Below are 13,924 nucleotides of genomic sequence, written 5' to 3'. Positions count from 1 at the left end.
TGGGGCAATACTGGCTCGGGGTCACAAAACAGTTGGCTAAGGCGTGCGGCAAGACCCTGCAGGCCTCCCCGTCTGTGTCTCCTCAGCATGTGGTATGCCACTGACCTCACACAGATCGAGCAGACGTGGGCCTCTTTGGGTTGGGCCATTGCCAAATGCAACATTGCGCAGAGGTGGGAGGAGGACACGGCCCCGTGCTTGCGAGATTGGGCTATGGACATGGACAGGGCAATGGTTGCCGAATAAGATATGTTCAAGCACAGGGGGTGCCCCAAGAAATGGGACCATAAGTGGGGGCGGTGGAACAAACACAGAGGCGAAATATGTTTGTCTCCTTCAGTTGAATTGCGACATGAAATGCACCTACTGTTGGATGAACCTTGAAATGACGAGGAGATATAGCCCTCAGCCATGTAACTTCCCCTCTGGCAGTGAGTTCCCACATGATATGTACGTTGGCTATTCTCCCCTGTCCCTCCATGCCGGATGTTCACTACTCAGAAGTGAAGCTGTCACTCTGGCTTATCTTTGGGATGTGTATGGTGCCTATAGACTGATTTATGTATTGCAACATGTGACGTATTATTGCGGATCCGATTATTGTCTTATCATTGCCTTGTACCTTATTTTTTCTTTACCTAATAAAATTGTTTAAAAAGAAAAAAACGTGTTGAAAAGTCGAAGAAGGTCTTGACCCTTGTTGATTGTGAAATACCAAATGATGTTATTCTGCAATACAGAGAATATAAGTATGTAGTGGCAGAACTTAAAAAAAGTGGGCTGTTTGCCATCTTTCAATACATGGTGAATTTCACCATGCACAATGCTGCTCAGTATGTCTGCGCAACATTTCAAGCATCCAGTGCAGATTGTGAACAAGGATGAAGCCTCATGAATACTATCAAGAGTAAATTAAAAAATAAACTAGAAGAGAACCATTTGGATATGTTGACGAGAACAAAGGCCTACCTCTTGAATGGGACCTTGATGACATTTATCATCACTGGAAAACCAGGAAGAACCAACGAGAGAAGCAAATATGTCACACATCTAGTGATGGCACTTAATCTGTCTGATCCCCCCTCTCACAGTCCATGTTTGACTAATGTCACACATTTCACAAACTACATAACCAGCAAGATCATCTGTGTATAGATTATTGTGTGATTGTACAATTTACTGTATGTGTATGATCTTCTATAGACTCCCAGCACTCTCCCCTCCTTTTGAACAGTGCTCCTTTTGAGAGTTTTCAGTAAAATAACATGAGGGTACACATTTTGGATCCCTGTGCTTTTCTTAACCCTAGTGTATGTGCCTTTGTAACCAATTAATGTCATGGCATGTTTATCTACGATGCAAATCTGTCTCAAGATACTATTAGATGGAGCTGTATTTGGTGAAATGCACCTTTTTCACTTTTTTTAAACAAGTTTGGAACGGAATTTGCCACTGCTATTTGTAGCTACGCTTGCATGCATGGTCAAATTCTTGGTGCTCATAGAGTATAAGTGCCTGCAACTCTTCCATATGGTGAGTGGTGGGTTGAACAAATATCACAAGCAGACATAATTACCTTTCCAAGCAGTTCTTTCTAAGTTAGAGATCACAGAGAAACAGTTTAAGAAAAAAGGTGCATCTTCAAATCTTTTTCACAATGTACACTTTTGAAAAATCACCTTATGGTAGTGGAAAAACAATTGCTTGTGACAAAGAAGTGCTTATAGTGCTTTGCAAAAAAGGATTTTCGGTGCAATTCCAGTTCATAGAAAGTTTTAGCATGATTGGGAGGTGAGTTTTGTTTCAGTTAAATTCACAAAACTTTAGAGTGATAGAGCAACAGCAGGGGCCTATGATCAAGGTAGGACCTGTCCCATATAACCTCCTAGCCGAGGTGACGGCAGTATACAGTTGGCTTGAGATACCCAAATCACCAGTTCGAAACACTTCTTCCAATTTGCAGTGTAGGGGTTGCAAAGTGTGTAAAACAGCAATAATGTAAGTAAGTTCATTGTCCTAAGTAGGAGCGGGGAATACATCATTACAAAACCATTGACATGTGATTCAGATTATTGTATATATAGTCGTATGCGACCTTGTGGCAAAATGTATATAGGGCGTACCGTTAACACTGTGAAGAAACGAGTCCAGGAACATATTATTGCAATCAAACATGTTAATAACCAATATACTGTTGCTTGAAACTTTTATGTTCACCAGAACAGTGATTTGTTACAATTACTTACATTTGTTAGGATTGAGTCTAACATAAGTGGAGGCAATAGGACTCAAGCATTGTGTAGACTGAAATCAAGACACATAACTGCTTTTACACTCCTATCTAATGGACTTACTTCAGATAAAGAATTGTCTATGAATCTAGGATAATCACCTGCATTCATTTTGTTCCACCTGTATTTCTTCTCTTCTCTTTTCACCTCCCATTGTTGAAGTGAGGTTACCTCTTCATGTTTTTAATATAATTTGAACATTTCTCACCATGTACACCAGGGTGGAACTCTGCTAATGGTCATGGAGCTGATCTCTCTCACGTAGCATGCAGTTTGTTTATTTGGTTAAAGTTAATTTGATGTACCTAACTTTTCATGCAACATGTAAATTGTTGTCATTCTGCCATTGATGTAAATATGTGGCATTTATGGGGACAGTTAGAAATGGGGTTGTGGTTTGCATCCTGTCCAAGTAGGGACACCTCACTCTAGTAAGGGTAAGGCAGTCACACAGCTAAGATAACGCCTGATCACGCTATATGACCACCCGTCACAAGATTTATGAATATGGCGAACGAACGGGCAAACTCCTGGCCTGGCTGGAAAAGAGCGAGCAGGCATCCCGTTGGGTACACACAATAACTGGCGTCGATGGTGCACTCCTCACTGACCCCCAACAGATTGCTGAAACGTTTGCCACTCACTTCACGTCGGTATACACTTCTGCTGCGACATCCCAGGCTGCTATGGCGGCTGATCTCTTATCTAGGTGGCATGCTTGTCCAAACCCGACAGTGACTCCCTAGAAATTGCCATCACGGAGATTGAAATTCAAAAAGCAATTCAGGGAGTGCGCTCGGGCAAAGTGATGGGACCCAACGGGCTCTCAATTGAACTTTTCAAGCCAATGGCCTCCAAGCTCTCACTCCATTTATTGAGCATGTATGCCGAAAGCTTTGAGCTAGGCATTTTGCCCGCTGATGTTAGGACTGCCTCGATCATGGTAATACATAAGCCAGGCAAACCTGCGGAAGTCTGTACATCCTATCGCCCCATTTCTCTCCTCTCCGTTAAGGCGAAAATACTGGCGAAGTTATTGGCTAACAGACTGCTCCCCTTTCTCACTGAGCTGGTGCACCCGGATCAATCTGGGTTCATGCCAGAACGGAACACGGCGCTGAACTTGCGGCGGTTGAACGGGGTCCTGGGCAGAACGGGTACGATTAGGGAGGATGCGATATTGCTCTCCCTGGACGCCACAATTGCGTTTGACCCCATAGAGTGGGCATTTCTTTTTGCTGTCCTGGTTCGGATGGGATTCGGGCCCAACTTTATCAAGTGGATCCAGCTACTTTACGCCCTACCGACAGCACAGGCGACAGTCAACAATCACATCTCTAGGACCTTCCCATTGCATAGGGGCACGAGACAGGGGTGCCCCCTAGCGCCTCTACTTTTCGCCCTAGTACTGGAGCTGCTGGCTACCTAGATCAGGGGTGACCCGGAGATAAGGGGACTTAAATGGACAGAAGATCACGAGCATTGCATTTCGCTCTACGCGGATGACATCCTCCTCTATCTGGCCTCACCTGCGCGTTCCCTGCGTCGGGTTCTCCACATCTTTCACATATTTTGCGCTCACTCGGGGTATACGATCAACTGGTCCAAGTCTCAACTATACGTCTTGTGGGGGGAACCACCCCAGAGCCCTAGAGGGTACGACATTCCTTTGGCATCTCAGGGCTTTAAGTATCTCGGCATTTTCATTACCCCTGATCCGACCCTGTTTTATGACTCTAACCTGCTGGGGCCCTTGACCCGTCTCAGAGCAGACGCCAAGCACTGGCGTACTCTCCCTTTGACCCTCCTGGGACGTGTGGCACTTTTTGAGATGCTAACGCTTCCGCGTTTCTTATACGCACTGCAAAACACACCCAATGTGATCCCCGATGCGTACTTTAAGAGTATTGAAAGTGTGGTGCGGAACTGCTTTGGGAGGTGCGCGCGCCGCATATAGCCATGAACAAGCTCACAATGGGGTGGTATGACGGTGACATTTCCTTGCCCCACATGCGGTTTTACTACCAGGCCTCTCAACTGGTGGCGGTTAATAAATGGGTTCATGGTGAGCACGACGACCCAAATTTTTGCACAGGCCGCTGGTTGTTGGGACAGGGTGGGTACAATAGAGCACTGTACACGAGCCCTCGTAAACTTCATCTCACGGGGCCCACCGCGCGTACAGTGGAGGTCTGGCATGGTATCACTAAAAATGGGGTTGGCACAACTGACTTACAAAAGCCACACCGCTCTGGGAACCGGACATGTTGGGTCAGCTTAGTAAGTGTCCTGGCTTTGACAGGTGGGATATGATATGCATATCAACGGTTGGGGACGTGTGGGTGAAGGGGAGACTGGCCACGTTTGCTGATCTGCAAACTAAGTATCAATTAGCGCCTACTGAGGCCTTCAGGTATCTCCAGATCAGCCATGCGGTCACGGCCGCCATGCCCCAGGAGCTTCCTCTGCCTGACTCCTCTCCACTGGAGGATAGATTGATACTGGACCCTATGCCTACAAAGGCTATCTCAATTACCTATAAAAAACTGCTAAACAACGACCTGATCCCATGCTGCGCCTCTGGCAAGGATGGGAATCGGACCTGGGGAGCATTGACGATGAGGACTGGCGCGACATACTGGCCTCTCCCAGAGAAGTAGCTATCCCAATGAGACTGCGACTAGTCCAGTTGAAAATTTTTCATCGGGTTTATTTTGATGCAAAACTTCTGTTTAGGTTGGTTAGACGGCCTGATTCTTTATGTATACGTAACTGCAATCAGATGGGTACTTTCTTCCATATCCTATGGGAATGCCCACTGGTGGGGCAATACTGGCATGGGGTCACAAAACAGTTGGCGAGGGCTTGTGGCAAGACCCTGCAGGCCTCCCCCGTCTGTGTCTCCTCAACGTGTGGTATGCCACTGACCTCACACAGATCGAGCAGACCTGGGCCTCTTTGGGTTGGGCCATTGCCAAACGCAACATTGCGCAGAGATGGGAGGAGGGCCCGTGCTTGCGAGATTGGGCTATGGACATGGACAGGGCAATGGTTGCCGAAAAAGATGTGTTCAAGCACAGGGAGTGCCCCAAGAAATGGGACCATAAGTGGGGGCGGTGGAACAAATACAGAGGCGAAATATGTTTGTCTCCTTCAGTTGAATTGCGACATGAAATGCACCTACTGTTGGATGAACCTTGATATGCCCTCAGCCATGTAACTACCCCTCTGGCAGTGAGTTCCCACATGATATGTACGTTGGCTATTCTCCACCTGTCCCTCCATGCCGGATGTTCACTACTCAGAAGTGAAGCTGTCACTCTGGCTTATCTTTGGGATGTGTATGGTGCCTATAGACTGATTTATGTATTGCAACATGTGACGTATTATTGCGGATCCGATTATTGTCTTATCATTGCCTTGTACCTTATTTTTTCTTTACCTAATAAAATTGTTTAAAAAGAAAAAAACGTGTTGAAAAGTCGAAGAAGGTCTTGACCCTTGTTGATTGTGAAATACCAAATGATGTTATTCTGCAATACAGAGAATATAAGTATGTAGTGGCAGAACTTAAAAAAAGTGGGCTGTTTGCCATCTTTCAATACATGGTGAATTTCACCATGCACAATGCTGCTCAGGATGTCTGCGCAACATTTCAAGCATCCAGTGCAGATTGTGAACAAGGATGAAGCCTCATGAATACTATCAAGAGTAAATTAAAAAATAAACTAGAAGAGAACCATTTGGATATGTTGACGAGAACAAAGGCCTACCTCTTGAATGGGAAAGTTGACCTTGATGACATTTATCATCACTGGAAAACCAGGAAGAACCAACGAGAGAAGCAAATATGTCACACATCTAGTGATGGCACTTAATCTGTCTGATCCCCCCTCTCACAGTCCATGTTTGACTAATGTCACACATTTCACAAACTACATAACCAGCAAGATCATCTGTGTATAGATTATTGTGTGATTGTACAATTTACTGTATGTGTATGATCTTCTATAGACTCCCAGCACTCTCCCCTCCTTTTGAACAGTGCTCCTTTTGAGAGTTTTCAGTAAAATAACATGAGGGTACACATTTTGGATCCCTGTGCTTTTCTTAACCCTAGTGTATGTGCCTTTGTAACCAATTAATGTCATGGCATGTGTATCTACGATGCAAATCTGTCTCAAGATACTATTAGATGGAGCTGTATTTGGTGAAATGCACCTTTTTCACTTTTTTTAAACAAGTTTGGAACGGAATTTGCCACTGCTATTTGTAGCTACGCTTGCATGCATGGTCAAATTCTTGGTGCTCATAGAGTATAAGTGCCTGCAACTCTTCCATATGGTGAGTGGTGGGTTGAACAAATATCACAAGCAGACATAATTACCTTTCCAAGCAGTTCTTTCTAAGTTAGAGATCACAGAGAAACAGTTTAAGAAAAAAGGTGCATCTTCAAATCTTTTTCACAATGAACACTTTTGAAAAATCACCTTATGGTAGTGGAAAAACAATTGCTTGTGACAAAGAAGTGCTTATAGTGCTTTGCAAAAAAGGATTTTCGGTGCAATTCCAGTTCATAGAAAGTTTTAGCATGATTGGGAGGTGAGTTTTGTTTCAGTTAAATTCACAAAACTTTAGAGTGATAGAGCAACAGCAGGGGCCTAAGATCAAGGTAGGACCTGTCCCATATAACCTCCTAGCCGAGGTGACGGCAGTATACAGTTGGCTTGAGATACCCAAATCACCAGTTCGAAACACTTCTTCCAATTTGCAGTGTAGGGGTTGCAAAGTGTGTTAAACAGCAATAATGTAAGTAAGTTCATTGTCCTAAGTAGGAGCGGGGAATACATCATTACAAAACCATTGACATGTGATTCAGATTATTGTATATATAGTCGTATGCGACCTTGTGGCAAAATGTATATAGGGCGTACCGTTAACACTGTGAAGAAACGAGTCCAGGAACATATTATTGCAATCAAACATGTTAATAACCAATATACTGTTGCTTGAAACTTTTATGTTCACCAGAACAGTGATTTGTTACAATTACTTACATTTGTTAGGATTGAGTCTAACATAAGTGGAGGCAATAGGACTCAAGCATTGTGTAGACTGAAATCAAGACACATAACTGCTTTTACACTCCTATCTAATGGACTTACTTCAGATAAAGAATTGTCTATGAATCTAGGATAATCACCTGCATTCATTTTGTTCCACCTGTATTTCTTCTCTTCTCTTTTCACCTCCCATTGTTGAAGTGAGGTTACCTCTTCATGTTTTTAATATAATTTGAACATTTCTCACCATGTACACCAGGGTGGAACTCTGCTAATGATCATGGAGCTGATCTCTCTCACGTAGCATGCCGTTTGTTTATTTGGTTGAAGTTAATTTGATGTACCTAACTTTTCATGCAACATGTAAATTGTTGTCATTCTGCCATTGATGTAAATATGTGGCATTTATGGGGACAGTTAGAAATGGGGTTGTGGTTTGCATCCTGTCCAAGTAGGGACACCTCACTCTAGTAAGGGTAAGGCAGTCACACAGCTAAGATAACCCCTGATCACCTCCTTGGTAGCTTGGCACCAAGCAGTCAGGCTTATCCCAGAGGTAATGTGTAAAATATTTGTACAGAGTCAGTGTGAAAACACTACAAAAAGAGTCCACATCACTTTAGAAAAAAAAAGACACAATATTTATCTGAATAGAACAAGACCAAAACGACAAAAATCCAACATGCACAATTCAAGACATCACTTTTAAAAGGTTAAATGCAATTGTAGTTCCTTAAAATCAATAGATGCGCTTGAGTAAGCCAAAGTACCATAGATGTGTTAAAAGGCACAGACAATGCAAGGTGCAGGGGAGGTGAACCGTAGAAAAAGCCAGTGATACATTGGTTCCTTACTGCTAGGCATGAGAGGTGAGGCATCGGTTCCTTACTGCCACAGGGGAGGTGATGCGTCAGTTCCTTACTGCGGTGCGGTGTCAATGATGAAAGCAGTGCTCAGGGACAGTGCATTGATGATGCGTCCATGTCAAGCCTCGCTGTGTTGGTTTCACCGGGTCAAAGCAGGCACTGCGTCAGAGTCAGAAATGTGAGTCACGAACGTAGGTGATGTGGTGCCCAAAAATGCAGCGGCCATTCCTTGGAGGCGCTGCGACAGAAAGCTGGGGCCTGCGTTGTAAGTTGCGGTTGGTACGTTGAGCGGGAACCGTGCTTCGGTGCGGGCAGTGGTGATGCGTTGAGTTTTGTAAGGATGCACCTATTCCGAATGACGCTGGGAGCCGGTGCATTAATTTTCTACTTTAAATCACCAGAACTCACTTCCAAGGGCCCATAAACTGGATTTGGCACCAGTTGGCAAGACAGGACTCTCAGCAAGGGAGCCCTGGTGCTGTTAGGTAAAGTCTTTGATGGCCTTAAGACTTCTTAACAGGAGACAAGCTCAACTTAAGCCCTTACAGAACCGCAGAAAGCAGGATGTAGAAAGCAAAGTTCAGTCTTTTCACTCTCAGGACAGAAACAGCAAGCAGCAGGCCAACACAGCAAATCAAAGAGCAGAGTGGCATTTCCTCCGGACAGCATCCAGCTCTTCTTCCTGATAGAATGTCCTCAATCCAGAAGCATTCTAAACAGAAGCACTTGCAGTTTAGCACTGATCAGAAGTGGCAAAGTGCCCAGAGTCCTAACACCAGCAAAAACGAAATTCAGCACATGATCAAATAAAGGCGGTCAGAAGGAAAAAGCCAGAGGAAACCACGCCAAGAGCTGACAGGCCTAACAGATACCCTTAGAAGATTAGGACATGATATTAGGCATTCACCTGGATGATCTAAAAATCTCAAGAGATGTTCTAAGACGTACAGGCAGCTCGATTGGGGACCATATTCCCACCGTAGCATTACTACATATAGCAGCTATGTGTGGTTTCTTCATTAATAACTGAATGTGGATATTTTGCTTTATAATTTCAGTGATATTTTTCTTTCACTCAGCATACTTTTTTGCATTATATATTCGAATATTTATGTTTGACTATTCTATTTGGTAGTTTTGGTAATAGTCATTAAGTGTTTCACCAAAAATAGAACATGTGCTGTTCTACTCTTCAGGATGGTGCGCACACAGAACATCTGTCATATGTGATAATGTTTATGTTGTGTTTTGGACAATGGAGCCCGAACCAGTTGCCGGTAGGGACTTGATAAATTGGAGACCCATATAGCATGTGAATTAATGCATGAAACTAGCCTTTGTGTCCTTCATAAAATCTAGACTTTACTTAATTGCAGCCAGGTGAAATCTCGATTCATTTGGAAGATATTTAGCCTTTCTAAACAAACAAAAAAGTTAAATGAATGATTTCACAATATTTGTCTTTCTTTCAGTGCTGATTAAAAAAAAAAGCTTTCACAATGAGGGTGCTACAATGATAGCATCAACACACCCGACAAGCTCACCCTTGCTGCCCATCCTTGATGCAAGCATCTGCGAATGAATCCATCCATATATGTGAAAACAAACATTGCAAACTCAGAACCTGAATCCTGTTAGCAGAAAGTTACACTGTGCCACACTGCACTTTGTTTTTTAAGGTCTTGCGCCTAGCGTTGCAGTGTGCACCACTGCTCGCGCAGCGAGAGACCTCCTGTAGGGGGTTTGAAAATGGACCTAGGAATCGCACACGCTTGTGCATGTGCTTTTCCTTTTGGGCAACGCTATTGGCCTTTGCGTGCGTCCTTTTATCAAAGACAGCGTGTAGTTGGCCAAAGGCGGGCGCATTGCTCTGCCCATGGCCTATTGGTGTCTGTTACGCGCACCGCTGCCATGTGGTTTCAATTATCGTGCCCAGGCACGATAAGTGAAACCAAATGTCGCGCGTGCGCACCACTCGCGGGCTTGCTACGCTTGTTTTCCCTCTTCTGTGTCAATATCACCTTTGTTTCGTGCATTTACATGCTGCCGCTTTCTCCTTCGCCTCCCTACATAAATAAAGTGCGGGATGTTTTTGTCTGATGTACAATTGTATGGTGTGGCTTCGTCAGGGGTGGGGGATGGGAAAACTGCGCGATGCCAATCACTCATGTTACTGCACCTCCTGCACGTACAGCATGCTGCGAAATGGCATCTACTTCCCTTTTTTCCTGCAAGGTGCAGGCGGTGGGTGTAGTACCGCTTACCACGGGGCTCCCTTTGGCACCATATTTAGTCTGCATATTTTCACATTTCTTTTCACCACTTTTATTTATCGAACAAATATATGAAACATAAATAAAAAAGGGTTTTGATTGTCTGATTATTTAATTTTGTATCTGATGTTAACTTTAACAAACACCAAGTCCAGTTTGACAGTAGGTGCCATAGCGCTGCGGGGTCCAATGTCCGCTTTTGGGTCTTGGCCCCCGTACACAGGTTGGTGCATGGTGGCAGCTGCCCAGGTACTCGGCTGTCACATTGCGCTGTCAGTAGCAGACTTTCACGGTGTTGCCAGGAGATGACATTGTGTCTATACTGCTGCTGGTGCCAGTGGGCCGTCACATCCAAGTGTTCTGCCGAAAGTCACTGCTGGCCTGGTCCCCTATGTGTTGTGTACAGTTCTCTCCAGGCAGCTAACTTCTTGACCAGCAGTCCTGGAAATGGAAATATTTAGTTTAGGAACCCACTGTGGCGTGTGGCACGAGGTGCAGGAGTAGGTCATATGTCACCATGACAGGTATGTAATACCCAACCAAAACACACTTTAAAAGGCCCTTTGCCACCAGACCCAAGCACACCTCAGTGCAGCAGCCCTGCTTCAAATGTAATTAACAACGCTAACGCTATTGTGATGGTCCGATGCACTTGTAAAGGCAGTAGCAGTACCTGAAGTTACCGGAGGAGCTCTTAATCTGGGGCTGAAGGGACATTTACGGTTGGGCTCCAAGTCATTACAGGCGTTGTTTCTGGTACAAGTACTGTTCAGTTTCAAACTATTGTTTTATAAAAAAAAAAAATACATCGATTTTGAAACAAACACCAGGTGTTTAACAGCACACCTACAAACATATCTTCATTAGAGTGGATATGCATGCGTTCTAGTATTTAAATGCACTTGTACAGTGTAGCCTCTTCTGGGTGGTCCGGAAAAACTGCGCAACGCCAATCACTCATGTTACTGCACCTCCCGCACTTAAAACACGCTGCGAAATGGCGGGGGGTGCAGTTAAAAATGTTTTGCAGTGAAGGACTATTACTGGGGACAAGAAGGCTAATGCAAAGAAGATCGCGTGGGCATGATGCATGTTTCTATGCTTATTCTGCGAGCCTACATTGCACGACCTATTTGATAATTAAACTACCATTTCACTTGTGTTAGATAAAACATTATTTATAGTTATTTCATATTATAGGCAACTAAATATTACATGTCTGCTACGTTAAAACGATGCTATGGCTTCGCGCAGTTTCAGTCCTACTTCTGTTACACTTTTACTACTGACTAACTTCCTGTTTGATTCAGTACTTTACAACACTCTAGGAGCTCAAAATAAAGTTTGTTTTATTTTTCTGTCCAAAAACCATACCGGGAGGCGCATTATTTGTTTTCATCATCAGTTGAAATACTTTTATTTTAAAAAAGATCGGCATTACAGAGTTATATTATCCATTCATGCCGGCATATTACAAGCATTTGCAATGCAATAGGTCTCGCATTACTGAAAGTTTGAGCAACTGGCGCTGCTTTACTACTTGCAAAACCAATAGCTCAAACTTTTAGTAATGCGAGACCTATTGCATTGCAAATGCTTGTTCTTTATATAGCAATATTGCGAAACCTACTCTATTTTGTCAATATACTGAAAAATAAAATGCACATTTCAGAATGCATGTTTTTAATTTCCTGAGAATGCTATTTTTACTTGAGCTTTGCATTTATAATTTGACTTACAATAATGCTTAATATTGCATAAAACACATTTTATATATTCAGAGAGAGAGAGTAGATGTGCAGATGCACAGAATGTAATATGCTATTTATTACTATTTCTCAGCGTGGAGAGGGCCAGTCAATGCCTCAAATAAGCCATAATGCCCACCTCCTCCCTTAACAACGGTATGCTAATATGTAAATGTCATGTCATGTTCTGTTATATTGTTTTGTAAAGCGCACAGTTACTCAGCAAAGTGTCCTGGCGCAAGGCAGTGGGAGATCGAGCAGGCAACTGGATTAGCTGTTAAAAAGGTAGGTTTTTAATTTCCTCTTGAATATACCCAGGCTGTGAGCAAGCCGTAGGTCTGGTAGGAGTCTATTACCAGTAGAGTGGTCACAGATAGGAAAAGGATCTCCCACCAATTCTGAGACGATTAATGTGTGCAGAGGCGCAACTAGAGCCAAATTTCGGGGGGGGGCTGAGCAAAAATTTCGGGGGGGGCTGAGCAAAAGTTTCGGGGGGGGCTGAACTTTAAGCAATAGGCAGAGTGGAGCTGCAGGGGCTCTTAGAAGGGGTGAAACAACAGCGAGGCCTCATTAACATGCAAATGGTCTTTTAAAGACCTGTGAAGTGCTCGGGTGCGGCTGCTTTTTTGCCCAGGAAGGTGCCTCATCCCGGGCTGCCACACACGACGGGGGGGGCTGAAGCCCTGTGAGTCCAATGGGTGTTGCGCGCCTGAATGTGTGGCACTCTTGCCAGGTACGCTGAAGAAGAGTGAAGGGTGCGTGCAGGAATGTATGCTCTGATCCTCTCACTGAGATATGACGGGCCCATCTAGTGCAATGCCTTATGCATAAGGACCATAGCCTTAAAGACTACTCTTTTGTATCTGATTTGTGAACTCATCCACTGTGGAATGTGCAGTATCAAAAAAAGTCTTGCTTCACAGACATCTTAGTGCATTTACGAGTCCACATACTCGCGATGGTATACTAATATAGAACAGGAGTGAAAACACTCCTATCAGTGCAAACATACCCATAGGAACATTCTTCAGTGGGTGTCTTGATGCTCAACCAAAAGTGAGCGTGTATTGAAAGTCGGAGTCATTCAAAGCTAAATGCACCACTTGTGCACAAAATGCATTAAGACTATTATGACACAAGGGAAAGAGGAATCAAGGTTAAGGCTGACTGAGGAATAGCTGCTGCCTTGCCTCATGGAAACCATGGGGAGGACGCTGGCTCTAGTCACACTTTGTGGATATAAATCAAGAAGTATTGCGGATATTGTGTGTTAAACATAATGAGTGGATCAAGCGGAGCCCATCCGCGTCTGTTGCTAGTACTTACTGAGTCAAACCATGCCGCCCGATTGTCCGCCTATGTTGAAGCCCTGCACGGAATCCCGAGGATCCAGCAGTCGGCGTCTCCCCTTGCTTATAACCCGGAAGCTAGCATTGTGTTCCGTACCACGTGACGCATGACATAGTCACGCAATCGCATCAAGAAAGGGAGCGTGTTCAAAGACAGCTGGTAATGTGAATAATTTTGGAGGATATCCCGAAGAGTTTTTTTTAAATGAATAGACGAACACAAGAAAGAGTGACTGCTAAAGCGTTACAGCGCGACTCTGTTTTGTATAGTAGAATGAACAACTTGATTCATAAAGATGAAAAGTCTTGTGCAATGTAACTAAGGCAAAAGGGA

The 13,924-nt window shown here is 44.0% G+C and overlaps 1 long non-coding RNA gene across 1 annotated transcript; it reads right to left on the bottom strand.

The window, feature by feature from the left end:
* Positions 1-7,291: 7,291 nt before the first annotated feature.
* On the bottom strand, positions 7,292-13,666 carry LOC146857190 (uncharacterized). Its single transcript, XR_014979866.1, has 2 exons — positions 13,568-13,666; positions 7,292-10,934 (listed from the first exon to the last, which is right to left on the bottom strand). It is a non-coding gene; the product is annotated as an uncharacterized LOC146857190 (long non-coding RNA).
* Positions 13,667-13,924: the final 258 nt, after the last annotated feature.

Source organism: Triturus cristatus, chromosome 3_2 (assembly GCF_964204655.1).
Source record: "Triturus cristatus chromosome 3_2, aTriCri1.1, whole genome shotgun sequence".
Taxonomy (NCBI): domain Eukaryota; kingdom Metazoa; phylum Chordata; class Amphibia; order Caudata; family Salamandridae; genus Triturus; species Triturus cristatus.
The sequence above is the reverse complement of the archived record's forward strand: the minus strand, read 5'-3'. Positions and strand labels throughout refer to the sequence as shown.